Source organism: Typopeltis vanoorti, chromosome 26 (assembly GCF_054136105.1).
Source record: "Typopeltis vanoorti isolate ZY-2024b chromosome 26, IOZ_Tvanoo_1.0, whole genome shotgun sequence".
Classification (NCBI taxonomy): Eukaryota; Metazoa; Arthropoda; class Arachnida; order Uropygi; family Thelyphonidae; genus Typopeltis; species Typopeltis vanoorti.
Window position 1 is genome coordinate 994,077 of NC_143574.1, and position 23,321 is coordinate 1,017,397.

General features: G+C 35.9%; 1 protein-coding gene across 1 annotated transcript in view; it reads left to right on the forward strand.

The window, feature by feature from the left end:
* The window catches only part of RalGPS (Ral GEF with PH domain and SH3 binding motif), a 181,229-nt gene that overhangs the window by 48,537 nt on the left and 109,371 nt on the right, over positions 1-23,321 (forward strand). The window lies entirely within an intron of this gene.

Genomic DNA, 23,321 nt, shown 5'->3' on the forward strand with positions numbered 1-23,321 from the left:
ATATTTATTGTAACCTCTCTACAGAGCACATATCCTATCGAGACTTAGATTTTAAGTCTGTTTATGTCCGAGAGAGTACTCTTCGGTGGTTGTTTCCATCCATCAAGCAATTAGAACCGCACTCGGATTATTTCAGACCACACTGGTTCTTAGTCTTTATGTCGAAGAATGAGCTAAACACTCATTTGCCTCTTTGGATGTATAAATAGTTCATTGACGTTCTAGATATTATTGTTGACCATATTGCACGAGTGCCTCCTAAACACACGACCTTACCTTGGCATAGTGCATGGAACTTGTATTATACTTTATGGAGATGAAATGCTACTAAAGGTGCATTATTTACTCCGACTCGTTATATCCCAGACATATAGTGTCCTCATTTGGATCCAACATCTCTTCTTTCAGATCTGGAAACTTCGCTTAGACGTTCGCCTATATTGAATCCCAAGTCGTATTGGAATCGAGAGATATGAGGCTGCATACGCTGCTGCTAAGTCGGATCTTTCTCAAAGATATCATCTACCTGTCTCCTACAGGGATATGGACAGATTATAGGAAAGAAATTAATATCCCAGTTATAAATTTGGCAAAGAAAGGGAACAACAAACTATACCAGATGAAGCCTGAACTTACTTTAATCCAATCCGTGCTGAGATCGTAAAGCGGAAATTGTTCTTGCTGAGTCATACTGCTCATCTCATCTCACACAACCCATGTTGAAGATTAATATGCTTATACGCCTGCATGGTGCATTATAGCCTCAAATGCTGGTGCACCATAAATGAAATCAAAAACTTCCTGCTGTAAGCAAGCAAGCAAACCCTGTGAACAGACATAATATACCATCCTTGGGATGGGGGGGGGGGGGGGGGGGCAAGAGGGAAATGGCAAGCCGGATGCCTTAAAACTGCAAATCCTTATTGGTTGTAACAGTTAATGATAAGCTCGAGTGAACTTTTCATAGTCGTTGCACAGTACTCTAGAAAATAATTAAAACTGGCTAGTTCAGCAAACACCAATAATCTGGCGGCTTCATTAGGTTTCTTTTTTTTTTTTTTTTTTTTAATTTTATGACGAAAGTTTAAGATAAAAACCTAAACAAATCGTTAAAGAGAACAGTTGGACGCAAATTAAATACGCCTTCAGGGCGACATGTCAACTGCCTCTCTGTAGAATTGGTCAGTAATTTGTTGAAGTTTAGTCTGAGTCAAGAAAATCACTAATTAGTGATTTTCAGACATTCCAGTCACTGTAGGCGCCTGATTTGCGTTAGATTGTTTCCCTTCTAACAATTTAGGTGTTTAACATCAGCTATTTTCTTTTCTTGTTATTTTATTTTCTTGTATACTGTGCAACGACTAATGAAAAGTTCTGGAAGTATTTTTTTTTTCCAGTCTTATAATACAGTTTAAAAGTTAATGATAGTATAATCTGATCCTGTTTTTATTTAAGACCCGTTTTTGTTTTCATTCAGTTTTAATCTTTTTTTAATTAACTCTTTAAATGTTTGCTCTCCTTTCCACGACATGGCCATCATCCGCAAAAATCAGGATTTGCTTGGGTCTATTTATGATGGTTTCTCTTTGGTAATGGGCTTCGCTTGATATCCTTGTTTTCATCTTACAGCTTTTGTATTGTACCTTGTGTAACTCTCTCCCATGTTGTCGAAGGCCTTATACGCCCAAGGAATTCCAAATGGTTATCTGCCACCAACAAACATTGGTGGACTAGAGGTCCATCAGTATGGATTCGCGCACTCTCGTTCCACAGTGAATCTTCTTGGACACAAACAGTTGAAATGCTTAAAGAAAGAAATTCATCTAGTTGCTGTTGATATTTCCAAGGCATTTGATCTGGCGTAGCACAAAGTCCTACTTACCAATTGCAAAGAGTGGTCTACCGTCCACTCTTTGCAGATTTCTCTCTCTTACACTTTTAGCCGTTCCTGGAATAACTACATCACACTCATAAGCCTCCTTCTTCGTATCCAAAAATAAAAATTTCCGTTCAAGATATTGGTTGTCACTTCTACAACGTCTAACACTAGATTCTAATATTAGAATATTGTTCTCACATTTAAGATGGTACACCAAAAACTCCTTAAACCGAATTGCCTTCTCTTCCGAGAACAATCTGATTTAACCGATTAGTGCTCCGTTACGCCATTCACTTTCTCATAGACTTGTTTCTGCTTTTAAGTATTTGCATGGGCGCTATTCCGCTGGGCTGTCTACCACTTTCTCTACGTTCCTTTAAAACTATAAATGCACGAGCAACTGGTGTTCGATATCCGTTCATTGTTCAGCTTCAAATTAACCAAGCCACCCTCCCTACATCTGCTTTAATTCTATAGCTTCCTCTGCTCTCTATAAATTTTCCCCATGGACTATTTCCTTCCTTCTTAACCTTGCCCTCCTTCCACAGATGTGATATAGGTTTTGCAGCCTCTCGTATGTGTCGGGTTGACAGGTAATGTCTTTTGAATAGATACTTGCTTGAAAATCAAAAGCAAATTCCTCATTAACTTTAATCGTTTCAATCTATTATAGCAGTACATAAAACGAAAGAAATGAGCTAAAGCTTGTTTTCAGCCATTCTGGTAAGACTTCTCATATGTGTATTATCTGATGTAATCATTTCCACAGTTTCTAGCTTACTGCTTATAACATTTCCACTGTTTTGTTCTCTTCTCCACGAGCTTTATTGTATTGCAGTTTGTTAGTACTTTCACACACCGCTTCACAGGAATGTCTTAATAATTGTCCATAGTTTAGGATGGTGTACTGAATAGCTCACGAGTTATTCTTTCCATCTCCTTGTGTTTTTCTGTCACTTACTAATACTTTTTTTTTTTACTGCTGTTTAATTAGAGTTCTTCCCCCCCCTCCCAATTAGTTGCTGTGCTTCTCTCTTTTAAATACTTTCTGTATTTAAAAAAAAAAAGCAACATGGAAGAAAATGGTCCTTTATTTGCATTTTAGATGTAGTGTAGACCAATATGTGGTTTGAGAATTTCATATTTTATCATTTCTTCAATCTCACTTCCTTGCTCAGAAGCCGCATGCCTCGTACTACTGTTTTTATGCAGAAAAATTCATCGTTTTGTATCGCTATCATTATTTAGTACATAATGGTTATACTTTCTGGTTCCGTAAAAACAGACTGAATTAGTACATATATTATTCGTTTTAATATGCACATAACCTTATTAATAGTTTTGAATCATCTGAACTACTACGTAATAAATTCCCATACGTAGTAGGAATCCAGTTTTACTACTCAAATAAATCCAGTAAGTCTGTATGGAGGGTATTCCATTCTTCGCGAAATTTATATCTTGTCATGGGTCTTGTTGCATCACCATTCGAGTGTGCCTTATTTTTTGCCAGTGACATTTTGCTCTCAGTGGCAAGTTAAACGAGAATTACCATAGCAACTGGTGAATCAGCGTCGCCTGAATCCTGACCCGAGAAATATTAAAATTATATTGAAGTTGAGAAGTTGGAATATAAAAATACCATAATATAGACACCAGGAATATAAACTGAGTCAAACATCCATATGGTTCTCCCTTCCCTGCTGAGCCTTGCTTCTTTGATCCTTTCATTAATGAATTCCACTATTACATAATCTTTTTCTTGTACTTCTATGCCAATTTTCCGTTTTACCAAGTCATTAAGTACTTTGATATGTTGCCAATCTAAGATTCCATGATGCCAACTGTAGCTCATGTTGACTTTGTTTCCAGGTCTTTTACCATTACAGACAAATCCGGCTTTGGTATCCTATATTTGAGGTTTTTTGTGACTTCCAACCCAAGAAAGGTTGTAAACCTATAATTCATTAATACCATGGATTGAGTAAGGATTTTTAAATATTTCATTAATTTTTTACATAGTTCAAATCCTGCTACAGAGACCAAACAGGAACCTTTTTTCAACCATTGCAGGCCTTCAGTAGCAGATTGTTGGTTTTACAACACGATGATAAAACCTCCATTTTCAAATATGTCTTGGAACTGTAACAGACTTTATATTCATACACTATTTTAAATCATTAAATATATACCAATTTTATTCAAAATGGGATATATATAAAATGAGTTGGAATGTTTCTTAAAAATGCAAACAGCTTTATTACGACAATATACTATTGACAAATTATATTCTAGTATATTAATCAAGTATCATTTTTCTCCTTCATGCCAACAAAACAAGATAAAAAAAAAGTAATCATTATTATTTGTATTCAGCTTTAAATAACTCAATCTATCTCTTTGCGTGAGGCAGTTTAATTTTCACCGGGGTATAACTAGTATATCAAATACAAATAAATTACTTGAAAATATTCTTTGTGTCAGTATATTAATATTTTCTTGTATATATCTGCACTGACTGATAACTGTTGTTATTTGGTATCGATATTTGCTTGGTGGGTTATGCGTAAATGCACTTCACTTGGTTTTAACAATGATAAGATTGCAGGCAAAGTTTGTGACCTTTGGATTGTACAGTTCTAGAATTACTCAGTAACGGCTACTGCTATGATATTCTTATATTCTGAGAAAAGGATAGGTTCGAAATAACATAAGAAATCAGAGAACTATTGTTTATATATTCACAGCGCCCCATTGTTAATGGGGCGCTGTGAATAGTTTCGGCATTTAAAGTACTATGCTTAAGGTAGCTGTTAGTTATTCGCATTTTAACGTCACTGAACGCTTATGGATGCTCCCCATACCTCATAGGGTTTTAGGAGTGAAGCCTTCTACTGGAAGTAGTAGGATCGCAAATGCCTTTCCACACAGGACAATCACAAACATCCATGTCCATGATGGGATTCGAACCCGCGCCTTTTGGCTGGAGAGGGGATACAATATTTTTTTAATATCGTAATATTGCTACTACTGCATTACAAGCATTTCCTGGAGTCGCTCATTGAGGAGAGGTGGGCGGGGGACTAATTGATCAGCATCTGTTATATGATCTTTGGGTACCTTCTATTGATAGTTTTTGTAGTACTACCCCAGTCTCCCTTTTTAACAATTATTATAAACTAAAGTATTTGACTTTATTATAAATAAGTTACTGTAACACACATATGCATCATATTTTAATGAATTCTGGATCTGGTTGCCAGTAGTTTGTAGATGGCATAATATTTACGGGATATAAATTGTGCTCTTGATTTTTATGAAGCATTGATTAAAGATCCTTAACATACTAGCAAGAGATTCTTGCATCAAGCCACCAAAAAACTCAGTTTTGAAGTTTCTAATTTAAAATTAGCTTAGCTGAAATAACTATGGTTTTATTTTCCTCTCACCAGTGTTTATTGACTATCGAAATTCCACATTCTTCCGAAACTCGAATTGTGTACCTTTTCCATTTGTGGAAAACAATCCTTGAAGTAATATTTGGTATTTTATCTCACATTGTTGTCTGGTTCTATCTTTGAAAGAAAATTGCGAGTTGAACTAACACACTTAACCCCCCCCCCCCACACACACATGCTTGTCCGCACAAAACCGATATTTTATTATTCACTTTGCTCTCCCATACACACAGAAAATTGTTGTATTAACATCCTAGAGGTGACAGACGAGTCATGATATTTACTTAATAGGCAAGTTTTTTCAAGTCATAAAATATTTTGCTGTGTTTTCTCACATCTTCAGAGCACAAATAGTTTCACATTACGGAAACACTGGCAATCAGTTATTAGTAGAATCAATTTAAAATTGTAATTGATATAATAACTAAAGTCCTAATTTGGTGTCCTCTGTTGGATAAAATGAAGTTTGTATGTTAAGTTAGTTGTCCAAAAATGAATGTCTCCTAGACTTTTGGTAAATTAATACAGTCATAGTCATACTTATGGATGTTCTTCTTCTTTACCTCTTTTACTTTGCGGTGTCGAGGATTTTTCTATTCATTTAACCGCAACCATAAGGATAAGGTGGTTAGCCCTACGCCTCCCGGTGTATCCTATGTCTGTAGAAGCGTTGAGTTCTCAAGGCCGGTTTGCCTGCTTGCGGGTTGAAAAATCCCAGATGAACTGGAGGTGGGGGGGGCCTGCAGTCCACGCCCAAGACCAGCTAACTTGGCTATATCTGAGAAAGATCCTAAGCTCCTCACGTCAAAGATGGCAATGAAGCCCATGACACTCCTTTCCCAAGCATATGGTTGCGAAGCGCATAGCCACTCGGCTAACCGCGCGAACTGCTTATGGCTGTTTATTGAGTATTTCATTTGTACAGCAACTGACTCCCAAAATAGGCTCTCCGACTTATGACAATTTCTGTGTAACGCATTCTGGTTTTTCTTCCATTTAACCCTGCGCGAGGCAGTGCCGCGCCCTTGTGCAAAACCTTTTTCAGCGCCCCCATAAAATAAGTTTCCATGAAAACTTTTTGCGAAAAATTTTACTTTGTTAAAAGTGCAAAACAGTTTATACGCATACATAAAATAAATTTTATTTAACAATAGTAGAACATTGTAATCACTAAAATTCATTAATAAGGAAGTTTTAATCATAAAAATTTTCAAAAATGTTTATTCCTTGATATATAAATACAACAGTGTGTGTGTGTGTGTGTGTGTGTGTGTGTGTGTGTGTGTGTGTGTGTGTGTGTGTGTGTGTGTGTGTGTGTGTGTGTGTTTAAAAATAGATTTAATGACTTAAAAACCGAGGTTACTTAAAGATTTAATAAGAATGATACAACTAGTTTCGGCTTATAATAGCCTTCATCAGGTATTCTTAAAGGAAGAGAATAGTAATAAACATTGAAGTATCTAAAAACTGGAAAATACAGGTAAAAAATCGCCACACATAATTGATACATAAAAAAACGTATTTTTTCATTGTGCTAACAGGCGTGCCATTGTTTATTGCAAGTATGCGTGCAGACTCACGTGAATGCCAATATTGAATAACTGCAGCATGGCTATCTGGGATGTTATAACTCAAATTGTTGTTTAAGTGGACAGGATTCAGAAGGATTTCCCTTGATTCTATAATTTTTCTCTCAAACTCATCATCACAGCGAAAAATATTTTCTGATCTATCCCAGCAAACGGAGTGGCTTTGTTGATCATCATTAGGATTATTTGAAAAAAGGTTCCTGTTTGGTCTCTGTAACGGTTCTATAACAGATATGCCAATATTTTTTCTCACTTTCGTATAATCTTTGTTGTGTGCAATCAATAATGCATTTCTTAATCAACGACATTTTAAGTTCGCTGTGTTTTGAACAGTTTTTAATGTGCGCGGAACTTGTCTCGTGTATTTTTAGTATATGACTCAAATGTTGCCAATCGTTACAACCGTATTCGTTAGTAAGTTGGGAATTTTGACTACCAAATATGTTTGCAATAATAACAGAAAACCGAATTTCGCGATTCTGAATAAACTAAATAACTTCGTAAAAGTTTTTCTCTATTTGCTAAAGTTCGATACTAGTATGAATCGGAAAACTTGCGGCCAGATTCATCTTTGGGAAATTCTTTATTAACTACTTGACGTGGACAATGCTCAACTAAACAATCTCTAACTTTGGTAGTTATATGATTCAGCCAAGTACCTGGATCATTAACATTAAAATTTGAAGTTTCGCTGAATCGGAATCCAATATTTCTTCTGCTGCAACTTCTGTAGACGGTCCTGTCAGGCCAGTTTCATTTTCGCATCTAACATTTGTTTCTTCGTAGTTATCTTGTGTCCTCTTTTTCTGTAGTAGAGCTACACGGAGTACTTGCTTCGTCAGAACATTCTGTTCTTCGTTTTTTATGTGGTCCTGAAGTTAAAAATTTATTCAGCGATCCAACCAATTTATGTTCCAGTTGTATTCGTTGCTTTTACTGTTTTGTGCACCAGATAACTTCTTTGGCTTTTTTCCTGACATCTGGGGGTTAACATACTTGGTTAGACTTTAAAATAAGAAGAGCGTTAAAAGTTATCCACCAATATAAATAATAATTGCTGAAATTTTCCCTTAAACTTATTTTTTAACCTCTATTATTTTTAAGGTGAAAGGTCCAAAACTGACTATTTTTTTTACTACAGAATTTGATTTTTCAGATGTTTTGAATAATAAATATGCTTACATTTTAGGTATTTTTTTTTTTTTTTGAAAATTAGCAAGTAGAGATATTAGGCGCCGATTGATTTCTCAGTGATATTTATTTAATATATTTTACATTCTGGTAATTGTTTAATAATTAAGAAATTTCTAGAATATTAAAATTATTTATTAAAGAAATTAGTAAAAGGACCCCAACCCCAATGTCTTCCAACCAGAACAAGAACAAATATAGAAATAAATCTCTTATTGAAAATTATTTATTTTCTAGACGTCTACCCAACATAAGATAAAAATCTTTTGTTTTCAAAATAAGATAATTAAACTAAATGAAACAATGAAACTGATTTTCACCCTTAGCAAAAATATAATAGACGTACTTACTTTACTTGAATAATAATCCAAATTCACAAAAACAATTCAAAAATTGTCCAAAGTCACTTAAATACACGATACACTCAATATGTTTCGCATTCAAAATTGAAATGACGCTGAAAAAAAATTTGGATAGACGCTATTTCGTCTATCCAAATTCGAAGCTGAACTTAAGAAAACGAACATCGTACTATACGCCTATGTTTCAGACTAAATATTTGGATAGATCAGTGTTTCTGAAACTTCAGATATCTGTGTACCCCTTCTTTAATTTTCATTATTGCCAAGTACCTTTTCAAAATAATAATATGAAATATAAATATATTTCATTTTAAATGTTTGTTTTATTTGAATTTAGATATACATTTCAATAAAAAAAAAAAGATTTATTTTTATAGAACAAAATTTATAAAGATACTATACATTTTTACTTAATATAAATAATTTATCATCAATGAGACAAGTGAAATTGCCTATTTCTATATCTGCTATATTGCACTCTTTTGTGCGTTTTATAAATCCAGTCTTTAACCAGTGATCCATACTTAAGAATTTGAAAGCTAAAAAAATTACCGTATTTACTCGACTATAACTCGCACTTTTTTTCCCAAAATTAAAGCTAAAAAATCCTGGTCCGAGATAGTGGAGTAGCTAGAGATGTTGCCGCCCATCTCAATACACACCAAAAGTAATACAAAAAGTCCAAACGACGTATAGGGTAATAAATTAAAACACTATGTTTATTTTTGAAGTAAAACTTTTATTTCAACATTCTAAAATGTTATTTTTCTTGCTTTTCTGTTAGCAAAATCGTCGATGACATTGACGAAGTCTATTTCATAGTAATGTAGGTAATTCTTAATCAAATTTTATTTAGAAAAACTCCTCTCAACTAGCGACACTTACAGCAATTGTGAGGAAAATTCGCAGTAGTATTACAATACAGTATTTGGAACTAAGTTCTCGAGACTGTATTTTAGAATTGACTGCAAAAGTTCAAAATGGTTCAAAGTGCTGCCCGAGGCGGGCTTCCCCATCCACACGCTCCCTTAGCTACGTCACTGGTCCGAGATATATGCGAGGATTTTCGGAAACTAAAGTTTTCAGGAAAAAAAAAAAAACTGAAAATGGGTATGACTTACCAAGAAGCTTCTATTCTCCATCACTTCTTCTTCTGTCCTCGAGAGCAGTTTCCTTGTGTGCAATCAAAGTTATCTACCCAAATAGAGTCATCTTCTTTCCCATTATATCAAGCAAAAATTACCAGTAATTTAAAACTTGAGATACATAATGAACAATCCTTTACAAATTACTAATGAGAAGCGAAAGATGTGCGCGATTGCAGGCTAGTAGAGAAAAAGTAGCTATTAAGAAGTGCATATGATTGGTGCAGTATTAACAAAAAACAAAAGATCGCGCGACCCAAACAAAATAAGCTGACAATTGAATTGAAATGCTAATTCTCTTAAACCGATTTCCATAATATCTGAAATGCATTTACTGTATATTTCTTAGTTTTAACACGTTCATGACGTGGGTAGCGTCAAGTAAAACCATATGGTGCACCTGCAACATGTGGTTTGCTCCAGTCTATACAGCAGAGGAGATGTGATTATTAATTAGTGTTTATATATTCCCAGTTGTCTCTAATTGCACTGTTTGTTGAGAAATATATTACACAGTCTGCAAATTACTGTAGGGAGTAAACAATACTGTTTACTCAGGGAGTAAAATGTGAAAGTCGGGACGATAGTGATTCGCACTTTGAGTAGGAGAATTCATGCATAATATAATTTAATATATATATATATACAGGGTGTTCGGGATAAATTTGACATATTTATAATTAATTATATTTTTCCGTAAGTTACATGTATTAACACACACTTCTCTTCATTTAAAAGTTTGGACCCTTCTTCATTCATATACAAGATGTCAGAAAGGATGGATAGCTGGAACCCACCTGAATCATGGAAGAGAATAACTTGTATCATGATGATTCGTGCCCGCCATCAAAATAAGGATATTACGACTGCTGCCCAATGCTCCCTGAATACAGTAAAAACAATCAGGCATGAACTAGAGACTTGCAATGGTGACTACGAGGATGTAGCAAGAAGAAAGATCCCTAGCAGACGATCTGATTGCGTTCGTACAGCAGAATTCCTCGCAAATCTGCAGGAACAGGTGTTGAAGAACCCTGGCATTGGAATTCGGGCTTTGTTCGTGGAGTTGCTAACTGTAGTCAAGCCCTGGATAACAAGGGTAGCCAATGGTAGGCCGTATGTATGGCAGCAGGATTCGACCCCTTGCCACACCTCTGGGAAAAGTCAAAAATGGTTGTCTGAAAATTTCTACGACTTCACCAGTCCAAATGTTTGGCCTCCAAACTCCCCAGACCTTAACCCCATGGATTATTTTGTATGGGGCGCAGTTGAAAAAGACACCAATCGCACTTCCAGTAATACAAAAGCCCAGTTAATGGATAAAATTAAAACAGTTTTTGCGGCCCTTCCCAGGGAGACTGTAGCATCAGCTTGTTCGAGGTTCCGAAGCAGAATTGAAGCTGTGATCGATGCTAATGGTGGTTATTTTGAGTAAATCTTGTTGATAGTATTGTAATTAACTCTGCCTGTAATGTTTTTTTGTCAATTCATTAAATTTAATAGATACAAAGAAGATTTTCTTTTTCCTTACGAAACTGTCAAATTTATCCCGAACACCCTGTATATATATATATATATATATATATATATATATATATATATATATATATATAGACTATAAAAGTTTATGAAATTCACATCGTATGATACTTTATGGGTTGTTTCGTTAAGTATCTAATAAGTGGGTTCTAAAATGTTTAGTTTTAGTATGTATGACTGTAATTTTTTTTATTAATAAAATATAATAAGCACATATTTAATGTCAATGGGAAATGGAGCCTTTTTTATTTGCTAAACTAAACACTGTATTTTTGTAAAATATCATGTTGCCGTAATACGGCTGAACGAGCCACCTTATTAAGCAGCGCCTTAAAGCAGGCTGCCTCTATGCTACACCCTGTCGACAGTATGAATTCACTGTCCGTCTTAAACTAACAATTTCCACTAAAAATATAATAAACAATCGAGAATATTTATACAATTTTCGCTGAGTCGATGCTTACTCTGTGAAATAAAATCTGTGGTAATATTGATAATGTTTCACTTCAAACAAATTATAATAAAACTGGTGATGTCTTAAGTTAAAAATGTTGTTAGATTATTTAGAATTTATAATAATTTGACTGATTTAAAATTTCATTTTTATTGCATTAACTATAATTTGTAATTGTGTAATTTATATACTACGATATAAGAAAATATTATTATTATTTCCCGTCGTGAAATGGCGCCCCTATCTTCAAGCGCCCTTATGCGGCGCACAACCGCACGGCTCAGCCCTGTGTGAAGGGGGGGGGGGAGATGGTAGGGAATGTATTTACTTTTCGAGGCGAATGTGAACTGATTTTCCCACCTCCATAATAAGCCAGTCCACAGGTATAAGGCAATAATTCATGCACTCCTGGATATGGTTGACGATGGAGTTTGTCGTTAGGCGAACGGATAAAGGTTGTTAATTTGATTTGTGGGTTGAATGTGGCGCGTAGCTTATATTTATGGCTATCTTTTGGGAGTGCCTTGAATATATGAGATGATACTTTTGCTACTGTCTTTATTAGAATGAGGGTTGGGGGTATTTAATGTTTTCCCTAGGTTATAGGGATTATGTCTTCCTCGGATTTTGTAATAATAATTTTAGGATAAAGTGGCTGGTTTTATGCCTATAAGAATACGGATACTTTGTAAATTGTGTGTGTTCCTCTGGCCAGTTTACCTGATTGCTGGATGAAACACCCGATTTTCTGCGGGCGCGGGGGGACCGTTGTCGAAACCGATCGAGCTCTATAGTCTGGATTCCCAACCTGTGAGCGCGACCCCCAAGGGGTCACCGCAGTTATTTTTATAGGAAATTTCACCACGAAGGTTTCAATACTTATTTCAATATGGCTCCGCTGCAATATTCTTACTACTAGTAGTAAGAATATTGCAGCGTATTGTAACACTGATTTTTGATAAATGAAGGGAAGTGACTGAAAGTCCACCGCGGCGTATACTTAAAATATCAAAGGCCCTCTGTGTTCATACATAATAAACATGTTGTATTATTTTAATTATTTGCTATGACGGGCCTTTTAATATTTTTTCAAATTTCTGCCACGGCGGACCTTGATTCACTCCCTAAAAATAAAATATACAAATGTAGTGTTATCATTAGAATAAAATTCTGTGTTACAAATAGTAAGCTGAAAAAAATATTGACTATGATGCAAAATTCATTTTTAATCGGTGTCTCGAGGTTTGAATAACAGCCTGTGGAATAAAGGTGATTTGCTCTGAGCACCTTGAATCCCTTGAAAAGGAATTTCAGCGGCTTCCCCGAGCTTATAGAAGCTGCACTGGTACGAAACCCATTCTCTGCTTCCCTGAATGTAGCCAGCATTCCCGATGAAGTACAGGATGGATTCTTGGATATGCGGAATGATTCCTCGGCGCGTAATTTGTTTTATGAAAAATTGCTGACTCAGTTCTGGTGTGCTATGTGTCAGTCATATCCAAATGTTACCATGCTTGTCTTTCGAGTTTTACTTCCATTTGCCTGTACATCTATATATCTCTGCGAGAGTGGATTTTCATTTCTTCATATCAAAACAAAGGCAAGAACAGACTGAATGTTGAGGATGACATGGGGTGCGCTTTAACAAACACTCAGACGCGAATTTTGAAGTTGGTGGCCCATATGCAAGTACAACCATCCCATTAAATGTTAAGTTAAATTCTGAAAAATCTATTTTTAAAGTGTTTTCTTTACCCTATTAAAAATGCTTCTTATGTCAAATGTGGCGGGGATCGCAGGTTACTTGGCTATCATAAAAGGGGGTCGCGATTCGAAAAAGATCGGTAAACGCTGCTCTATAGGAATATAGTATTGGCTAGAAACGTGTGGCGAAGGCAGATGTATTAAGAACTTCACCATACAGATAGTCTTTGGCTTTCTGTGTTAGTGTTTTTTAGGATAGCGCTCTTTCATGGATCCTTAAATTCCATAGAGGTGTCCGTAATAGTCTTCATTGTTGGGCAGGATTATGATGCGGTTGCTTGTTTAGTATCTTCCAGTGTATATTGACCTTCTATGAATAAAATAAATCCAGTTGAAAAAGTCAAATTAACAGCTATCTGACCTTTCCAGTAGGAAGGTCAGATAGCTTTTTAATTCATTTTCTATTAAGTGTATTAAGTAAATGCAAAGTTTTGAATTGGAGAGCTTCAGATAGTGTATTATATGATTCTAGGGATTTACATGTGATTGTGAACAGGACAGAGGTTATAATAAAGATAATGCAAAAGATAATCTTTATATCCTCCATCACAGCTTTCAAACATTGTATGGCAAGAGGGTTTGACTTCATATGTCTCTGATGATTACCAGCAATTTGAGAGTTGTCAGTACACTAAAACCTTAATCAAAAAGCATTAATAAAGACGAATATTTCTTTGACAAATTGCTTTGGTACTTACCACAAACTTGTGATGATGACAGTTGTATACTTGTAAGCACTTGGTTGCTATCATGAGGTTGTGGTAAGTATCAAAGCAATTCTGTCAAAGAAACCATATACACGTACTTGTCTTTTTAATGCTTTTGATTAAGAGATTACCTCACTGTACACTTTTATCTTTTTTTTGTCTTAACATCAGACAGTCAGCCCCAATTAGTATTTATTAGTTTATTATTAGATATTTGAAAGTTGTGGAACCTCTCATAGTATGTGCTATTCTATTTGAGCAGAACATTTGGGGAAAATTAATTAGCAATGTTGGTTTATAAAATATGTTTAAAATGAAATTCACATATGGTAAATTTTGAAAAATATATATATATTATTATTAAACTTTTTAGTAGTAATTTTAAATATTTGCTACTAAGCTTTGCATACATAATCTTATTATTTCTGAGTTTAATCTTTGATTTGGAGAAATTTTAAAAACTTCAGCAAGAAACCAGGGTATAACATATTTAAATATCACTTTACCTTGAAAAGGAAAACGTTTCATGTTTTCACACAAAGACAAATAATGGTGTTTGTCTTCTGCGTCGTGTGTAGCCATGCTGGGTAGACCAAACAATGAATAGTCATTTTTTTTTACAACAAAATTGACTGGCCACTCCAACCAACAGGCTATGGATTTGAATTCTGCCATGGGTGTGGATATTTATCTTTAGGTAAGAAATGAATTTCATAGTCTGGTTGTAAGATCACTACCTAGTATATTTGAGCCCTGAAGTAGGTTGGAAAAGTTCGATGCTTGGTCTCTAGAACCGAGTTTCTAGATTATGTAAAAAATAGTTTTGTCATTGGCTTGCTGATATCTGACTGCAAATTTTCCAGTTTGTACAAACAATACCATTATTTACCTGGTCACCTGATAACTGACTAGTAGTCAAACATAAGTAGGAAATAAGAATATTTGCATAAAGAAAACCATTTTAGCAAATATTTTATTAGTTTTGTGGGCATCCTCAGCACAGAGATCATTTTAAATGATCAAATAATTGCTCAAACATACATGACAGACCACCAGAGTATTTAAGTAATAGTATTTCTCATAATGGAAATAAGTATACTCTGTCAGATAGTTCAAATCTGGATGATGTAGTAATGTTTCACAATTTTCTTTATACAGGCTTTTCATACAGAATCTGCTTTTATGTAGGATTTCAGTCTGGTGAATACAGGATTCACCAGAGACTGAGTAGATTGTTGTGGCTCATGATTTAAATGTATTTGTATCCTGTTTAAGATTGTTGATTTAAAAAAAAAATCTTAAACAGGATAGAATGATAGAAATATGTAAGTATTACAAGCCATAACAATCCACTTGGTGAATCCTATGTTCACTATATTCAAAGAAAATTGTGAAATATTTACTGCATCATCCAGATTTGAACATGTCTGACAGACTATACTTATTCTCAGCATGAGAAATAATATTACTTAATACACCTTACTGATGCTATGCCAACGTTTTTTCTGGGGGGAACTTTATTTTTAGCCCTTTAGATATAATTAGCACTGCTGCTCTCCAACTCATCCAATATACTTACAGGTGTTAAAAGTTCTATTAGATTCGGCTAGGATAGGTTGAGGACAGTACAATTGAGACTTTTGAGCTGTTGAGAGTTATTTACCAGATGGACACTGGGATATATATTTAAAAGACAGGACAAGCAGAAGAGACAAGGCCTTGAGGTCTCCATGGACCTCAAAAAACCGCTTTTCATGTCAATGAAAAGCAGTTTTTTGTTTGTTTGAATAGAATGCATGGTTTTGGGTTGTGAATGCACAATCAGTTTGAATGATGTGATGCTGTGGTGTGTAGAGCAGGCTGACTTCCTATGAGTTTGACTCCATGGAGATGCTGCGATGATAAGGGATGGCTACATGGTTAGATCCTTGAGAAGAGAAGTTGGAGATGATATAGTTCTGTATTTGTTTGATATTTATTGTTGATTATTATCATTGAAGCTACTAGATCAAAAAGTGGATTTTTATTTTTTATTGTAACAGTCTGTGCTACAATTTTTGCTACTAGTAATTGCTGAATCGAAATATATGGTTATTTATATTAGTAAGACAGCAAGAATAACAAGCAGAAGTGGCACCATAAGATGCATAACAGAAGTCCTACTAATATAAATAACCATATATTTCGATTTGAAACTTATACAGAATTATCTTCATTGTAACTGACAGTTAAAAAAAAAGAAAAAAAAAAGATAAAATAACAGTGGATTTCATAAGCCAGAAAAAAAAAACATGCTAGAGGTCACAGATATAAAGAACAAGAAGATATAAAATTGAAGACTTATGGTTTTGTGTGTGTGTGTGTGTGTGTGTGTGTGTTGTGTGTGAAGTTTTTTACCTTGGGTATACTATACATTAAAGATACCAAGCATTATAAACTTGGTTTTAATCCTTTTTTCCCAAGTAAGCAAAACAAGCAAGTAAGCCAAGTTTGTGCCTGAAGTATTTTCAGGTCTGAGGCAACTAGTGGTGGACTGATCACTTGCCTTAATATCTCCCATAATTCAAAGCACATCTCCTTGCAGACATGATGCTTAGCATTAAGAGATGGGCCACTACCCAGACCGGTTTCGACCTTTATTGAGGACTCATCAGTGGGAGCCAGACTCTGAGGTGGTGATACCAAGGTTGAAGTAATGCAGAACTTATAATTTTTGCCTATATGAGTTGCCACAAGGTGCTTTGACCTTATCATATAAAAAATCTCAGGATGAGAGAAAGATGTGGAAAGTTTTTTACCTTGGGTATACTATATGTTAAAGATCAGAACTTAATCCACCTTTACCACGAGTTGCCTCAGTTGAAAATATTCAGATGCAAACTTGGGAAAAAAGGATTAAAACCAAGTTTATAAAATTACTTGGTATCTTTTAACATATATGTAGAAAGTATTTTACCTTGGGTATAATAAATGTTAAAGATACCAAGCTATCGTTAACACACACACACATACACACACACATATATATATATATATATATATATATATATGCTGCAGCCTCTTAACAGAATGCCCTATTTTGTCCAAATATCATCATCATCAAATTCCTGCCATGTACCCTCAAGGGGTATACAGGATATGACAGTACTACATGAAAAAATTACATCATTACTAACTTCCTATCTACAATTTTCCTCCAAATCAGTCTGTTACTTGTCAAGACTCCAACATCATCAGATCTTATATTTCTATCGTCTAAGGCACTTTGTACCATATCAATCCACCTATATCTTGGTCTTCCTCTGGGTCGTTTTCCTGCCAACCTGGCAGAGAACACTTGTTTTGCTAATCTTTCCTCTCCCATTCTATTTAAGTGACCATACCATCTGAGATTAGCTCTGCTAACGCATTCCTGGATGCTGACAATGTCAAATTCTTTCCTAATATCCTCGTTTTTAATATGATATTGCCATTGATGCCATCTGTTCATGCCTCTAATCTTTCTCAGGACTCTCATATCTGTAGTTTCTAGTCTTTGGTCAAGTATTTTACTTCTGACCCAGCTCTCAGATCCATTAGTTAAAACTGGTTTGAACACTGTCTTGTATACAGCTAATTTAGTGTTCCGACTAATTTCTCTCTTATTCCATATGAATTTATTCAATTGACTTCCCACCATACCAGCTTTGCTGATTCTGTTGTCTATTTCTATTTTTAATTTACCATCTTCAGTAAAAATCATGCCTAAGTAGCTGAAATGTTTTACTTGTTCCACAGGTTCTCCATTCACAACACAGTTGACATTTTCAATGATTCTGCCTATTTTCATTGTCTTTGTCTTTTTATTGCTGACCTTCATACCATATCTATTACAACAGTTATTCAATTTACTCAGAGAATCTTGCAGACTTGTAGCGGATTTAGAAGTATAACATCATCCGCATAAAGCAAAGAGCTGACATTAACATCTCCAATTTTGATATCAGGTTTAATACCACTTTCCTTCATAATGTGATCCATATAGATAATGAATAACAGAGGGGATAATGTACATACTTGTCTCACACCAGATTGAACATTAAACCATCTTCCTGTACTTCCTTCAATTCTAACTGCTGACTTACAACTCACATAAAGACTAAGTATTGTTTGATATAATGCCCCATCGACACCATATAACTGCAGCGTATTGAATGGCTTCTCTCTTGGCACCTTGTCATATGCCTTTTCCAAATCGACAAAACTTAAATACAGATCTTTGTTATATTCCCATGCTTTCTAGACTATTTGTCATAAAGTGAAGATCTGATCCTGACAGCCTCTATTTGGCCTGAATCCAGCTTGTTCTTCACCAAGCTTTTCTTCCACAATTCTTCTCAACCGTTTCTCAAGTATACTTGCATAGATCTTGCCAGGAACACTCAGTAGGGAAATACCTCTGTAATTCTCACATTCAGTTTTATTTCCCTTTTTATATATGGGTACTATGAGAGCTCTACTCCAATCATCGGGAATTCGTCCCTCTGTCCAGGCTTCTGAATTATGCAGTGCAGCCACTATAAGACTTTTATACCACCATACTTCAGCATTTCTGGTCGAATATCATCTACTCCTGCTGCCTTTCCACATTTCAAGCCTTTGGTGGCTTTTTCTACTTCAAGTATGGATATGTATTCCTGACTGCATGCGTGGTCAATGTTTTTTATCACTGTGCTGTCATTACTGCTTGTTTCATTTTTCAAAGTAATTACTCCATACTTCAAGGATATCTTTTTCTCCCGTTTTCATGTCACCTGTATCATCTCTAACTCCTTTTACAGCACTCTTTCCTAAGCTTCTTCAACAACCTCCAGAATATTTTTCCACCTTCTTGATATTTATTTTCTATATTCTTGCCAAAGTCCTCCCATGACTTTTGTTTAGCTAGTTTTACACACTGTTTAGCTTTCTTACATTTGTCTCTGTATTCTGTAAGAGTAAAAGCTGACTTATTTGCCAGGAACAGGAACTTTTGATATGCTTTCTTCTTTTCCTTCACTGCCTCTTTAACTTCCTGTGTCCACCAGGGAGTTCTGATTTTTTTATCCTTGCACACAACCTCACCACATGCCTCTCTGGCAGAATCAATCAATGTTTTCTTCAGAGTTTGCCACTGAATCTCCAAGGTTTGATTCCTGTTCTCAAACTCTTTCATTTTCTTTTCAATAATCTTTCTGTATTTTAGTCTACAGTTCACATCTGAGAGCTGCTCAACTTTTATTCGCTTTAAAACTTTCTTGCATGTTATTCTTTTCAATATGAAATTCAGTTTTATCTTGCTCAAGACTAAATAGTGATCACTTCCAATTTCAAATCCTCTGTACACTCTGGTGTCCTGCACCAGGGAGAAAACATCACAATCAACAATAACATAGTCAATGAGACTTTTCTTATTCCTTGCCTCTTCTCTCCATGTGAATTTGTGCACATTTTTATGTTGGAACATGGTGTTAATAATAACCAGTCCATGTCCTGAGCAGAAATCCAACAGATATTTGCCATTATTATTAGCTTTGCTCTTTTCTCCAAATTTTCCCAAAGTATTTTTGTATGTCTCACAATCATTTCCTACTCTGCTATTTAGATCCCCAACAAGGACCAACTTTTCCTTTTTCATTGTGTCAGTTGCTTTTTCTAAAGTGTCAAAAAATTCATCCACTTCTACCTTAGTAGAACCTTCTCTGGGACCATAGGCACAAATAAGTCTCATTGTCCAGTTCCCCATTCTCATATTTGCCCACATTACTCTACTTGAGACTGACTGCCATTCAAGAAGATTAGCCTCGTATTTTGTGTTGAATACTATGGCTACTCCTTCTTTTCCTTGATTGTCATTGCCTGAATATAACATTTTGTATTTATTGCTCAGAAAGATCTCACCAGTTTTTGTCTTTTTTGTTTCAGTCACCCCTATTATGTCGATCTGGTACTTATCTAATTCCTCAGCTATCATTTCTTTGCCATTCAGGCTTCTTACATTGATAGTACCGATCTTTAACTCTGGTGATGTTGAGTTGGGGTTTGTTTTCAGATTTGTTCCAGTAGCTGACTTTTCGCTGTTCGCCCCGGTTCCCTGGTGAAAACAACGGGGGCCTTGTTTAACTGGGCGACGCCCCAGCCGGCATGAAATTTTGTCATGTTGTACCATCATTTTTTATTTTGGTTTAACCAATAAGAATACAATTTGGTCGGCTAAATCCCAAATTGCCAGCCCATCCTCGTTCGTTCAGTATCAAAGTAGATACCTAACAGGGTGCACCACGAGAAGGTGAGGATTGGACATTAGGTCAGAAGCCCTGGTCGGTTCTTCGCATTCCTTTAAAGGCTATGTGGCGGTCTCCTCTCAGTTATACAGCTTTGACCCTTAAGCACCCCTCCAAATATGAGAGAAGGTAATAACAAAGTACTTGGGAGGAGAGAATTGGTAGGAAAGAAAGTAGGCATCAAGTTATACATTGTCAGGGTCATTGCATTTGGTTCCAGCGATATCTAGAAACTATGTGCATTGTACATGGGCTGAATTATTAGGAACAGGGTTGTCTGTGTTATGCGTTGGAGCTTCTTTGGGTTGAAGCCTTCATAATAACTGGACACTATCCAAGAAATATGATTTCTTGGATAGTGTCCAGTTGTAGCTTAAGGTAAGGGGAAGCAGAACAGACGTGCTCTCTCAAAAAGCCCTTGAATGATGCAATTTTCTGAGAAAGGAAATGTGCTGAGTCATGTATATATCGGCCAGTGAAGGTAGATATATTAAAGTTATTAGCACGCTAGATGAAAACTGGGAGAGGAAGAGGATGTTCAGGCAAATCAATTTTCCGTAGTGAATGAGATTCGAAGTATGACCACACCCTGAAAAGTAGCGAATTGGTTTATAATCTTGGCAAAGAGCAAGAAAGTGTTACCTACAGGCTGCACATCGTCCACAGAAATGTGGCGGGAAAGAAGAGGCAGAAGGTTGGCCTCTAGAAGAAGATTTCTGGATGTGCCTACTCATAGTACTAAATGTGCTACGAGTTTAAACTTTCGTAGGAGCGATGGCTGTAATGTATTCAGAAGACTGAAGGAAAATATCGAAGTGTGCTTGGTAGAATTGCACTTTTGGAAAAAGTGTTGAGGGGGGGGGGGGAGTGACAGTGACAGAAAATGAATGTGGTGATGAAATCAGTGGAGATTGAAAGATGGGATGTTGTGGAGAATTACCATCCAACAATACTGTGCTGTATGTAGATTCACTTCTGGGCGATAAGTGAGTATTGAGAGTGTTTGTGTAAGGATGTAGTGGAGCGTCTCAGAAAGGGAGGTGTAAAAGTTTTGGCAATGGCTGCGAATTAGATGATTGGAATAACGAGTTCGGAGAACTGCTGCTGCGAGAGTGTAAGTATTGAGTGCAAGTTACAATTACCAAGAAGAACGGGAGGTAGGTTGCTAAGGTGTATCAAAATCATATTCTTTGAGTGGGATGTGAGAAAGAACCCTGCTGAACACCGACACGATATTAGAGTGATTGTAATTGCTTGTAGCCATACAATGAAATACGAAGGCCGGGAGCATTGGATAACATGGTTTCTGACGAACTAGGTAAAGAAATAACTATTTATTTCAATAAAAAAAATGTTTGTTTATTTAAGAATGCTGAGTTTTATTGAAGCGAATGGCTTACACGAATAAAATTATAGCAGATTTTGAACAAATCTAGAACTTTTACTCACGTTAAAATGAACTGGAATTTTGTTGAGGAACGATTATATATATATATATAATCCAAGGTAATGATTTATTTATATCTTTTATGGATACCAGTCATCTGAATTTTCCTAGGCATATTTGCCTGTTGGTTGGAAAGACATGAATTAGATTCCGCCTAGGGCTCGAGAAACCTATTAAGGGCATCTCCATCTGAAGACGAGTTAAGCAGTCTCATATATAGAAAGAAGGGATGTTATTTGCATGAAACTATTCTTAATATGAATACAGTTTCGTTGTGATTAAAAACATTCTGCAATTATTGTTGAACTAATAACCCCCCCTTTTGGTAATGTTATTGTCATTTTTTAATGTGCGTGTCCTTCAAGGGGGCGTACCAGATACTATGATGATTTAACACAATTACCCTTTCATTACTAGTTTCGAGAGGAAAAATCCTTATGCTTACCTATGAGACCGGCTAACCCCTCAGTGAGCTAGGAACCTGGTGCTATGTATTCATTCACTGGATCAGTTTTCGGGAGGAGAGACCTTCAGTTTCCATATTCCATAACTCACCGATTAGTTAGAAAATCCTTAAGCACCTCTTGTATTGCGACTGATGATGGCAGTGTCCCCTTCGGTTGATTGAAGCAACTGAGCTTATAGATGCCTCTTCACAGTGGCGCACTCAGGATTTAATCTTGGAGGGGGCCGAGCGCTCAGGATTTAACTTTGGGGGGGGGGCGAGTTGAGTAGACGTTTTGCGAATACACACCACACATCGCATACGACCTATAACTGAGCATCTGCAGTGATTGCTAATTCATAAGTAGCACACAACATAAATTTAAAAAAATGAATTTTAATTAGGAAAAGATTTTTGGAAATTTTTCTAGTGTTTTTCCTTTTCTTTGGGGGAAGCCCGGGCCCCTTGCCCCCCCCCTCTGGGTGCGCCACTGCCTCTTCAGATCAGAGACCTGACCTATAATAGACCAGATACCATAATCATCGCGTTAATAACCCTTTCTCCCCAAACCGGCCTACACACAGAAAGAGTTCTTGTTTGCTGGCCGATTGATGCTATTCGGCTTCACACGGTGGTGGAATAAAACTCAAGTTTTTTATTCCCAAAACAGGCAACTGGCTAGAACACAATGCAATTAATAGATATAATATACCGACATCATAATTTTAGTTGCTTCGTCCGTAATTCAGAATTCATGGTTTGTTATCGAATTCTTAACGTACTATACGTCCCAGCTTTTCATGCGTGGGATGAGGCCAGTAATTAACATAATTGACATATGTACCAAAACACGCGGACCCTAACAAGGATTGGGAAAATTTTACTCATCTTCCGTTCCCTTTAATTGAACATATACCACCTTAGGTCATTGATTAAGTTTGCTTTACATTTGTGAATGTTATATTACAGAACTATCAAGCTCATTTTTAATATCTTTATTTTTACTATGGTTCTGCTGTTCATGCCATCTATTCAATCA